This window comes from Muscardinus avellanarius, assembly GCF_963383645.1.
Source record: "Muscardinus avellanarius genome assembly, chromosome: 18".
Lineage (NCBI taxonomy): Eukaryota > Metazoa > Chordata > Mammalia > Rodentia > Gliridae > Muscardinus > Muscardinus avellanarius.
In genome coordinates this window covers 12,318,583-12,331,883 of record NC_137804.1, presented here as the reverse complement: position 1 = coordinate 12,331,883, position 13,301 = coordinate 12,318,583, and positions in this window count along the sequence as shown.

The following is a 13,301-nucleotide window of genomic DNA, read 5'->3' as shown; positions in this document are numbered from 1 at the left end:
AGTTGAAGCATTCTGTTGTAGCAGCAGAAAATCGACCAGAGCAGTATTGGCTTCAGGTATTATTTTAGGAACATCTCTCTCATGTGGAAGGGCAGTTAAGGATGGTTGGTAGTCAGGGCTTTGAGGTCCTGGTGTTGTCCTTTGATGGAGACAGTATGCAGGGATGTACCAGCTGGCTCCATGATTGTGTCCAGGGTTATCTAACAGAGAAACATTTGCTCTAGTGGGCCCGCAGAGCAAGATGTTGATTGGTGTTATAGAAAATGAGAGTTTCGTTGGCAAAGGAATTTGGCCAGTAAAAGGAATTTGTTTTGGAGGACAGAGGTAGACAGGATTATTAGCTCTACATCAACTATCTTCTGCTCTTTCTTGTATGATAATAATGGGAGCGCATTTAATCATATGTTCACCAGGTGAACATGGCTTCACCGTGGCCACACAACTAGTGGACAGTCTGGACTCCAGACCCAAGTCATTCTGATGCCACAGCTTCCTACACTCTTGGAGTGTTGCATATTGCATTCTAAGGGCAAATAAATAAAGACATGGAATGACACATGGAAAACCATACTTCCACTGGATTCTGGCAGTGGTAGGAGTGGTATGACCCAGGAAAGAAGTAATACTTCGTATGATCCATTTACTCGTGACACGTACAAAAAGGACAGAAGATAGAGATGACATTTATTATCATTGTTTTGATTGTTATTATCATTAATTATTATAGGTACTGGTGACCATGGACATTCTACCTCCAAGCTACACCACCAGCCCTTTTTATTATTGTTTTTGAAAAAAAGTTCTTGCTTAGTTGCTGAGGCTGGCCTTTAACTTTCAATTCTCTTGTCTCAGCCTCCCAAGTATTGGGATTACAGGCCTGTGCCGCCATGCCCAGCTAGAGGTAATGTTTCATACTTAATAAATGGTAAGGCATAGAGACTCAGAAATCTAAAGCCCCTGAGTTTAAGCCTTCAGCAGAGTCCTGAAGGCTACCTGGTGTGGCAGCTATTGGTATGTTAGATGTTGAATATTGAGGTTCAGAAAATTACAAGAGACTAAAGTGAGTCAGAGTGGAGGGCACCTGGAGGATCCAGTGCAGAAACATCTGGTTCAGAGTGTGTTTGGGTTGTATTTCATATTAGGGTGTTTGGGTGTCCAAGTACGCCATCACAGTTGCCTACCAGCCGGAAGCCAGCATGGTCTGAGGTTGTAAAGCTGGTTTGTGGCTCGGCGGCCCTTCCTAACCTGTCAGGTGGTGAGCTGCACACGTGCCTGTATTTCTATAGAGTCCTGTTCATTTTCAGTGAGAGAAGGAAGAGAACAAGTCACTCTGCATAGAGAATCTTTTTTCTGCCTTCACCGTTTTCTTATTTTAAAGCCAATATCAACAGAAATACTCCTTCCTTTTTCAGCTTTGTTGACTTTCTACTATTGATATGGAGTTACCTATTGTGCCCTATCCTGAAGCACCATTTTATAAAAGAAAAGCAAGGTTTACTCCTTCAGCCTCTCCTAAATTTAAAATATGAGAGTTCTGGGTATTCTTTTTTTCCCCCTTTTCTATAGCAGTTGAGATTGAAGCCCCAAACTTTTCAGCTCCTCTCATTGTCTGTCCTATGAGCAATTGTTCTCCCTGATTCCTAACTTTATGGAAAATGTTCTGCAAAACACATTGATTTTTACTTAAATCCATCAATGCCCTCATATCTCATGTGCTCTGTTGATATTAATGTAAAGCTTGGTTAATCAAAAATGCAAGAGGCACTAGACCTATTTGATTAGATTCCCAGAGTCAGCCCCGCCTTCCATGCTTATCTAACAGAAAAGAGGCTTCAGGGCATGGTGATCCGCAGCTCCAGGTGTGCACTGGTGGATCACTGGGGTGTGGGGACTGTTCTGGAGCGGGATGTGAGGAGTGGCAATCATGTCTTTTCATCTATTCTCTATGTAGTTTCCACCAGTAAGTTCAATAAAATTTATTAACAGCATGGTAACATAGGCAGTTTTTTCTAGGAATCTCAACTTTTCCTACATAGCTATACTTTCAGAGTAAGTCAGTGGCTAGACCAGGACAATAGTGGTTGAGATTAAAGCCCAAAATTTCTCAGCGCCTCTAATTGAATTAATCCCCGATAGTCATCTCAAATGTGATTCAATCAAACTCCAGTCGGCTTCCTGCCCTCTGACAAGAGAGGTGTCCAGCTGGCGGGCGCCTGAAGGGCACCTGAAATAACATGCACATCTGAATCTTGGCTTCTTAGAATCATTTTCTCATTGAAGCTTTCCTCTGACCCTCACCCTGGATTCGTGGTCTCCCATTCTTTTTTTTTTTTTTTCCAATCCAACAGGAATTTGGCAATTTCCTCTGAAACATTGTGCTCCTGAGGGGTGGCCCAGGACTGAGCCTCCCTGATCCTATCAGAAGTGACCCCGACACCAGCCTGTCTCTCATTATGTCTTAAATTCTCTAAGACAACTGGAGTGAGATAGCTGGATGGCACAGAGTCTATAGGGCGGCGTCAGACAGCCCTCTGGTAACCCATTTAGTGTCAGTAGATGCCTGGATTTTTGTTGGCATTAAATCTGATGCAATCAGCCCCAGAGGTGTCTCTAAACACTTCATGACTTCATTTTCTAAACTAAACTGGAGACACTGGCTGCTCCATCATATCTAGACTCTGAAGCAAGGGGCACAGTATCTTATAAAGCACTTATGTTTATTTTCTGGCATTATTTGGAAAGTTTCTTGCCATGAATATCCTGATAGACTACTGAATGCGTTTTATGAACTAGATAAAGGTATCTGCTACTTACAAACTACATGGGCATGAATAAGTACATGCGTAGAGTTGATGTCACTCTTCTCTAGAGACGGATGGGAACTATAGATGAGAACCACATAAGAACTTGGTGTAGAGAGTGAAAAAATAGGAACTAAGACATGGAAGCCTTTGCAATGCTGGCAAGAACCCAGTGAGGCGGTGGATGTCTTTATGAAACATGCCCAAGGGGTGGGGTTTATCCTTTAGTTTTAACAGGGGCCTGGGAAGAATTGTAATAAACCATGAGATGTCTGTTGCCTTAAGGTGAGGATTGTGACCTCCAGGAGAAGCGATAACACTGAAGAGTGATAAATGGCAGTGGGAAAAGGAAGAGGAGAGGACCCAGCAGATCTTTGAGACATTTTTTCCAGATGCTTGTCATGGGCTTAGTGATTGATCAGATATCTTTCAGTAGTAGAACAGGAAAAGGAGATGCTATTTTTTAAATTTTTTGAAGTATATTTTTATTGGTGCATTGTAGTCAAACATCACAATAGAATACAAGACTTGTGAGGATATTCAAACACACATCATCCAATTAGGCTTTATCTAATTCCCATTCCCCTCCTTCTCCCTCCCTGAATCCCATGCTTGATTTAGTGATTAACTTTGATATATTTGTTTACGTATATCATGTGTTTTAAAGAGATTCCATCTTCCCCCATGCCATCCCCTCTGATTGGTCACCTTAATTGCTCCTCCATAGGGCCCTTTCTTCAACTAGTTTTCCTTCTATTACCCATTTCTTCCTATTTTTTGCATATTAGGGAAAGCATCTGATTTTTTATTTTCTGTGATATTTCTCAGTGTATGCTGCATTGCAAGTTCCGATCAAACTCTTGAAGGCCCCGGCCTGGCTACCCAGCAGACTCTGATCCTGGCCTCACTGGCTCCAGCACCGGCCTTGCCTCATGACAGGCTCCAATCCCGGCTTCGGAACCCCAGAACTGGCCTTGCCTTAAGCAAGCTCCTATCCTGGCCTCACTGGCTCCAGTTACGGCCTCACCGCATGGCAGGACCAATCCCAGCCTTGCTGACCCCAGCACCTTAAATTTTTTATTGGTGCACTATAGCCTCACATCATAATGTGGATCATGTTGACAATGGCAGATATTCACACAGTACTTGGTACCCCCTGCCCCACTTCCCCTTCTCCCTCCCTCCCAATATAGAGTGTCCAGATAACAACGTTATATTCACATGTATACACATATTCAAATGTAGATTTTCCATTAATAAACCTCAGCTTTCTTCCTTCCCTCCCTTTCTTTTATGGCTTTTCTGAGGATTCCCTCCATTATCTGGAGTCTGAAGAGGAGATGCTATTTAAAAATAAAGGAATAATGAACATCCCAGAAGGAAGAAAAATGAACTGGTGATGCCAAATTGAGGGAAAGAAAATGGAAAAAATCTTAAAATGGCGTGGCCATGCAATACAGCTGTACCACTCTTGGGTATCTTTCCAAAGGGACACATGCCAGTTCACAGTAGAATTCATGGTAGCCAAGTTGTGGAACCAGTCGCGGTGTCCACCACTAGGTGAATGGATTACAAAATCATCGGATAGACACACAGTGGCATTCTACTCAGCAATAAAGAAGAACAAAATTAGGTCATTTGCAGGAAAACAGGCATGGAGAATATTATGTTAGGTAGATTAGCCAGTGACAGAAAGTGAAGGATAGTAAGTTTTCTCTCCTATGTGGAAGCCAGGGAGTAATTGGGATACCAGAGGGACTTCAGATAATGAAGGAAAAATTCCAGTGGAGAGATAGAGGGGGCTTAGAAAGGAGTGGCGGGGGGTTTAATTAATGATCGAAACACTTCCATTGGTGTTATGTATTAATGTGCAGTCACCAATGCCAATCTCAATATCATGTACAGGCAAGGGGAGGGAGTGGGGGTGGAGCTGTGGGATGCTCACCAAGTGCTGTGTGCATGTCTCTATCACTGTGAACTTCATTATGATATGAGACTACAAAGCATCAATGAAAGTATATTAAAAATAAAAGGGTGCGGATTCCATTTTTTCCATTCAAGTATCAGGAAGAGAAGGCTGAAAGGAGATGGTCCCCATAGTGTCTGTGGTGAAGAAAGCAGTTTGCAGAGCAAGTCAAAGGGCTATTTCAGGCAGGGTTCAGTGAGAGTTCACAATGGGGTTCAGATGGGGTTGACCTCGCCCAGAAGAACCCGCAGATTGTGGAAGACTTGGTGAATGTCCCGAAAGCCGATTATCAAGAAACAAGTTTTGCAGAAATTTGGGTTCCTGAGGTGATGTCAGACTGGGGATGGGAACAACCACGGGCCCTTTTTGGAAGGAGGCATCTGAAGGCAAAAATGAGAACAACGGCTTAATATTCATGCACTTGCCATTAAATGGAAGTTCCAGGCTATTTTATCCCTTGGATACGCTAGGCTTCATATATCTGGGGCACACTCATGTTTTATGTAACTTTCTTCCTCTTGCCAGACTTTTTTTTCCCATTCCCTTTCTTGTTGATTTCCCCTTTTTCACAATCCCCACCAGCTGCCTCTCCTCTGGGTTTGACTACCGCTCACTTTTAGATGTTACCTCAATCTTGTCACTGCAGTGTGGTCTTCTTGACCCAGTCCTATATATATCCTGTATATTCTGTAATGATGCACCCATCCCTTGGTATCCATGGGACATGCCACCTCCAGTGGCAAAATTCATGGGTACTCAAGTCCTAAATATAAAAAATGGCATAGGACTTGCAGATAACCAAGGTGCATTTGCCCATGTACTTTAAATCATCTCTAGATCACTTATAATATCTAATGCAATGTGCATAGTTATAGTGATGATGATGATGATGATGATGATGATGATGATGATGTAGTATTATTTAGGGAATACTGCAAGAAAAATTGTGCATATTTATTATAGGTGAAAATTTTTAATAGTTTTGAATCTGAGGATGTCAAACTCACAAATACAAAAGGCCAGCTGTATAGGACTAACTCTTTGATAATACAAAAGCATCATTTAAGTATAAAATCTGATAGAATATTTTAGTTATACACTGAAAAGTTAACTGAACAAAGTTGCCTATTTCACCCTGACTGATTCCTTTATAATTATAATTTCCTCATAACGGTAGAGACTATACTGTCTTGTATCTCTGCGATTTCAAATCCCAAACTGAGAGCAATTATGCATTCATTGTTTGTTTTAAGGGGAGGCGTGTAAGCCCAGTCCCTCCACTTTACCTCCTTCACCCTACCTGTCATAGTTAGAATAAAAAATGATCCCTGGAAGAGCTCATACATTAATGTTTAGAGTTAATGTAATTGAGTCACGAGGGTGGTAATCCCAGAAGTAGATAAATTCGTTGTAATGTATTTACCTGGGTGATGGCTTGGGCTGGTAGGGTATGGTTAGAGGGGGTAGGTCCCTGGAAGTGCAGCCTTGAGGATTATATATGCCCCCCCCCCAATCTCTCTCTTGCTTTCAGCCTTCGTGATGAACACAACCCACATGTTCTCCCTTTCTCCACTCCTGCCACCATGTCCTGAGATCCATGGTCCCTGGCCTCAAACGGACCGAACCCCAACATCCTCAGGAAAAATTGTGATCTTATGTGGTCAGATATTTTAGATTATAGCTTTGACAATTCTAACCAGAATCCTATCCTATGTGACGTTGATATATGTCAAACACGTAGCACAATGCTTAGCTTAAGGTTGCTATTCCCTAAATGGTAGCTGCCATTATTATTGCTTTTTCGTTTCTGGTATACAAACATGAGCTTGAGACTACTCATAGGTAAGAAGTATAATTGAGACTGAAGGGCTATCATTTCCTCTCTCATAATTAGTCCGGTTTTGAGTTTTTACCCATTTGCATCTGGCCCAATCTTGCCCCTTCTTGACTTTGACCTAGTGCCTCTTCTGATCTTTTAAATTTTGATCTTTGGAGGCTCACCTGAAATTTCAGTATCCTTTTTGTGGCCCCTGCCCATTAATTTTTGATCCAAACACTAGAGCCGCTACCTAAGTTCAACTTCGGGCTCCTCTAACTTCATCTGAATGCAAGTTAATATTCTAAACTTCAGCTCTCTTTCAAATGGTCATTGTCATAATCGCATCATATCTCCGTGAGACCTAAATGAGGTAAGGCACAAAAAGGTACCTGACTATACGTACCACGCAAATGGTGCTCTGTCTTAAGTTGGTTTCCCTGGAGACAGATTCTGAGGCAGAGATTTACAGGCAGTGGAGGGGTCAGGAAGGAATTGTGGGTGGTAGATGGTTGGGCAGAGGAAGGAGTTAACTTACAATGTGATTGCAGCTGAGGCTTGAATCTAAGCAAACCTTGAGCCCAAGGGAAGGCGCCAGTTAGGTTGATCCCTAAGAATTTTCCCAAGGGGTCTAGTTTGTGCCGCCGCATCTTCAGTTTTTGGATGGGGCTTAACCAAGGGAGGTGTGCAATATTGTGTGTATAGCTTCCTTCAACTAGGGAATTCTAGAGAGGGCTGCAGTCATGAGCGGCCAGTAGGCAGCACTTCTGATAGCTGGGGAATTGAATGCCTCAGTCCCGAAGGGCATCTGGGACACATCTCAGCATCCGTTGTGTGCCCAGAAATTTCGAATTGCCTGTGTTCATTTCTCTTGTTATAGCTCTAAGTTTCACTCTGATAAGCAGTAGCTTCATTCTCTAGAGTCCTCTCATGCCAATGTTGTTCCTTTTGAGTTGCTACAGGTACTATATCATGTTATGACTTTTCAACTTTTTGTCTGGAGCACAGTGGGGTGAAGATCAGGGAAAGCAGGTATTCATCTCTCATTGTCCAATGAAAAAAGGCCTACAGTGAAGGTTATATATTACTTTCAGAAATTTAGGGGCTACCTCTGATCATTTATTGGTGTTGAATCGACTATGCTGTGGTGAAGAAAGTTGTAAGGCTGTATCTATCCTTAACAGAAAAAAAATTGCTATGATCTATTGGTGATGTGTAATGATATGTCTACTATATTCTCAAAACATAGAATATTTCTATGATACCAGACAAGCAATTCTGCAGTAGATTTTTCCAGTGGACACCAGGTGAGTGTCCTCTAATTCAATTTTATTCTGGAAGTATCTACTAGAGGATGGTGTAAGATCCCACAGGTGGAGGGCTCAGTCTACAAGATGCCAGCTGCCAACACAGTAGTAAGTTGTTGCCTGTGTGTCTGACCATTCTACTATAAATTGGGGTTCCCATAACCCTGCCCGTGAGTTTGATTAATTTGCTATAGCAATTTAAAGAACGCAGGGGAACACTTTTCTTACATTTCCTGCTTTGTTATAAGGAATATTACAAAGAATGCAGATGAACAGCCAATGAACCTAGGGCGAGGTCTGAGAGAAGGCCCACAGAACTTGCATGACCTTTCTGAGGCTGCTCTCCTTTAGGTACCTCTACATGTTTGCTAACCAGGAGCTCTCTGAGTCATGTTCCTCTGGGGTTCTAGGGAGGCTTCCTTATGTAGGCATGATTGATTAAAAGCACTTGCCATTGATGATCAATTTAACCTTCAGCTCTTATCCCTTTGCTGCAGAGGTTGGGGAGAGGTGCTTAGTTTCAACCCTCCAGTTATGCCTTGGTCCTTCCAATGACCAACCTTTATCCCGAAGATACCTAGGGATTTCCATTCATCAACTCTGTTGCTTTTATACAAAAGTCACTCTTATCTCTCTGGAGAGTCCAAAGATTTTAGGATCTGCATGAAGAGCACAAATCGTAATCGCAGATGATGTCTACCATGGGAGTTGGTTAGGAGACTAGGGTATTCACTGACTGTTTTTTGCCATCCTGTATCAGGGCTTAATCTTCCCTTTTAGGGTTGAATGATGCAGTGCTTTTGCTCCTTTCTAGTCTTCCTGGGTAAGTTTCTGTACTAATACATCTAATTTTTCCTTTGAAGTGTAATTAAGCCATATGCCTGGTATTGTTTCTCGGGTCACCTTAATCACTTTATCTACAACTTCATCTCCAGAAAACCTTCCCTTAAATAATTAAACGAGTTTGTTGGGTTACTTTCAGGAATGCTTGTTTATTTGCCTTTCTGTTCAATCTGGACTTACCTTTTGTGAATACATCACATCAATGCTTATTTGTTTTATAGATTTGTTTAGTGTATCCCCTGGTGAGCATTCTTTCTCTGCCATCCTTGCCTGTCTTAGACTGTGTAAGCTCCCAGAAGGCAAATACTATGTCTTTTAAAATTGCATTGTACAGTGCTGTTCACAAACGAGCAATTAATTCTCAAAACACCGACAGTGAGACAAAGCACAAAGGAACTGAAAGTATCTTAAGTGATTTAAATGATGTCTTTAATATATTGGTTATCCCCTACTTCCCCCCAATAATAATGATCAGAATAAAATGAGATGATGTTCAAAGTCTGTTGAGTTTCTCTTAAGAAATTATGATTATTTTATGGAAATATCAGTCTTAAGTATTTCTGTCTCCCTCTATAAGCTGTTCTTGTTGAATGCTCTGACCAAGCTCTTTAAACAATTCTCATGAGGTGAAGAGGCTGAGGAATAACAGTTGTGGCAGTGGAGAAGACTAAGGTCCATGCTTGATCTTGGTCAGGGGTTGATGAACTTTCTTTGTACAAAGCCAAAGGATAAAAATATTATAAATTCTATAGGCCGTATCGTCTGGGTCACAGATTTTCAACACTCCCGACACACACACACACACACACACACACACACACACACACACGTAGTATGGATGTAGCTATAGATAATAGGTAAATAAATGATGGGGTGTTCAAATAAAACTTTATTTACAACAACAACAACAACAACAACAACAAATTTGGCCTGTGGGCTACAGTTTGCCAACACAGGATCCAAGTGATTAGACTAAAGTTGGCTGATTTCTCATGAGCTGATTCTTAGGTACATTACTAAGTTGAACCAATGGCAAGAGAGAAACAGTTTCAAGCTCAAGAATCTGAAAATAGTTTTAATGACTTATGTTCATGTTGTTTGTTTACTGGTTTGAGTATTCCTGGCCAGAGTGCACAGGAATCACCAAAGTTAGGTGCCATAGGGGAAATTTCCATTTCCAAGTGTTCTAGGCACTTTTCTTAAGATCCTGGCCCCAAGTGGTCTCAGTATGGACTCCTTATTAACTGTCAAATTGGGGAATCTCTTGAATGTCTTTGCATCTAACTTCAAATGTTTTTGGTTAAAAACATCTGTGTTTGGTTAAAAACAGATGTGATATGATTATTGTAATGGCTATGTGAGATACTACTCAGGAGCTCACTTTATCATATATTAATATTTTTAAAAAAATAAATATTAAATTTGCTTGACCATATCTTATATCAAGCTGAACATGGTATTTCAGTTGGGGTTGCATTTTCTGGGCACGTGTGTGGGAGAGAGAGAGAGATTGGATAACTTAATGATTCTTAAGCTTTGTTTCACAGTTGCCTGACCTACAGCACTTTTGAAAATACTAATGCCTTGGAAACACCCCAGATTAAATCTGAATCTCTGGGAGTAGGATGTAAGCATTAGTATATACTTAAAACTCAAAGACCCATGTTTTCTACTGCTGCTGAAACACATTACCACACGTGTTGTCCTTTAAAATAGCACCAATGTATTGTCTTATGGTGTTACAGGTTAGAAGTCTGATGAGGGTCTCACTGAGCTGTGGTCCAGGTACCAGCCGAGATCTGTTCTTTCACGGAGGCTGTGAGTGGAAACACATTCTCTTGCCTTTGCTAGGTTTTAGTGGTCACCCATGTACCTTGGTTCACAGCCCCCTTTCTTCCTTGTCAAAGCCAGCAACACTAAATAAAAACTTCCTCTATCTTATTACTTCAATCTTCTGTGGTTTTCTCTCCCTAGGAGAGGGTTGTAATGGTAGAGAGAATTAATGAAAGAAATACTTCCACTGATATTATGTGCATACACGAAATTACCAATGGCAATCTCAATATCATGTATGGGGAAGGAGAGGGAGTGGGGAGGAAGCTGGAGAAGGGTGAGCTTACCAAGTGCTCTGTGCATGGACTTCACTATCACTCTGGACTACATTATGATGGGCTACAGTGCACCAATAAAAGCATATTTTAAAAAAAGGACCTTTGCATTGAGTCTCTCCAGATAATTCAAGGTAATCTCTTTATTCTAAGGTCTGCTAGTTGGGCGTGATGGCACTCACCTGTTAATCCCAGTGCTTGGGAGGCTGAGACAAGAGGATAGGATCATAGTTGGAGGCCAGCTTCAGCAATTTACGATCAGCTGATGAATGACCTCAATTCCATCTGCCATATAACCTACTGTGTCCAGAGGTCCTGGAGATTGTCATGTATGGGCAGCCTTGGAAGTCTGTTACTCTGCCTATGGCACTAATTCCAATTCTGAATAGAACAGGGAATGGACCCTAGCTAGCAGAAGCAAAGCACCCTCGCATGTATTCTGTTGACTGACATCAGATAGGCATTCATTACTATAATGGTTCTTCATTTCTTCAATGAATTCCTGTTGTCTTCTAGGCATTGATTTTGGGTATGGTAAACACAGTGGCCAATGACTGGGTAGAGGAGAAAAGAAATGTAAATAGAAAAAAACGCAAGTGCCTTGAGTTCTCAAAGGAAGGGTCCTTTACTACATTTTGAGACCAGGTTCCAAGATAGGATTCCTGGAGGGAGTAATAGAAGAATTAGGGAGATATAGACTGCTGAGTAGTAAAAGCCTAAGTACCTCCTCCAGACATTTAATGCATTATCTTTAGTGCTAACCATAAACTTGCATGGTGGCGGCTACTACTACTACTACTACTACTACTACTACTACTACTACTACTACTACTACTGCTGCTGCTGCTATTTTGCCGATGGTGGAGACTGAGTGCCATAAACATGATGTAACAATAATAGCCCTTCAATGATTCTATGAAATAATATGCATAGTTCTGTCCTGAGGCATTAGAATGGCCGCCCTTCCTTTAAGCACTGGGCACATTTATTGCTCTCTTCCAAGTGAAAATGACTTTCTGAAAACAAAACAAATCAAACAACAACAACAACAAAAATCCCAGGAATCTGCCCGGCCTCTATGGTTCTGACCTGCACATAGAGCTGCAAGTATTTAGCCCTGTGGTTTGTTTTCTGTTTGAAACAGCAGAGCACCATGTTCTCCGTGGAGGTGCAGCCAGTATTAATTTTATTGGGCATAACAGGACTTAGAGCATGCAGTCACTGTGTTGCCATGGGCAACACCATAGTTCATCCGGGTATTGAAGTAGATTGTATGTGAGGGTCTGGTGCCTTCTGGATCTCAGCAGTGAAGGACAATTTGGAGATTTCAGAGCCTGCTGCTCTTCTGAAGGGTAAGAGAATCCAGGACAGTGCTCTTAGGCTTACTTATTTTCTTCTCTGCACCGTAGGCCTGGCAGGTCCTTTTATGGTGCTTTCTCCAATGAGTTTGTGTTTAGTGAGTCACTGGTCTCTCACAGATAACCAGATTTCATGTCTCTCTGTGTCGAGAATGTAGGCAATGCTTTCCAGACCAGTCATTTCTCAGCTCTCATCTGGGTAGCCAGCATCTACAAGTTGAAAAAACAGCCTGTAGTGTGTAGAACATTGGGATATACTGAAAATTTCTGTTAGGGCCTTTGAAGAGCCTCCTTGGGTTGCTGTGTTCTGTGCATTGATGCCTGGTATATATTGACAGATAGCAGGCCAAACTCTAATAAGAAAATCCAGAAAAATAATGGACACGCAGGTGCCTTAGGACCTCTTAGGAAAGGAACTTACAACCAATCTTATAACCACGAGAGGAGAACTGGAGGATGGTAAGCTAAAAGGTGAGAAGGATCGGCAAAATTAGAGAATGTTAGATAGTAATAACCTGGCTGTCTACTGTGGACTTTTATATAATATTTTAATTATACATGTGTAATCAACTCCGGATCACAATATACTTTAGACAATGACTTCCTGGTTCCCTGTTTCCCTAGATGATGGGTACTATCACTCTATATGATGGGTTCTATTACCACGAGTTTGCAGGTCGGGCTCCTACAGATTAAGTCCCACAAGAGAACACACTAGAATTGGAATTGGGGTAGGAGTAGACTCTAAGACTGTTGTGTTTAATATGGTAGCCATCAACTGCATCTTCCCATTGAAATCTACACTGGCTAAATTTGTAAAAATGAACTTCCCCAGCCACGCTGACCAAATTTCAAGTGATGTCGAGCATCCCCATGCGGCCAGTGGCTACCATATTACACGGCGCAGACTCAATGGCAATCAGCGCAGGCACAAGGTTCCACTGGACAGCACAGCTCTTAGGTATCTAGATCATATTTAAAGGCATTTTACATCTTGGGTTAGCATCAATCTCCAGATCAAGGTTTTACATAGACCATCAGAGCCAGAAGCAAATCCTATTTCTATGACAATGGTTCTGTTCAACTCTTATGGGTCACAGGG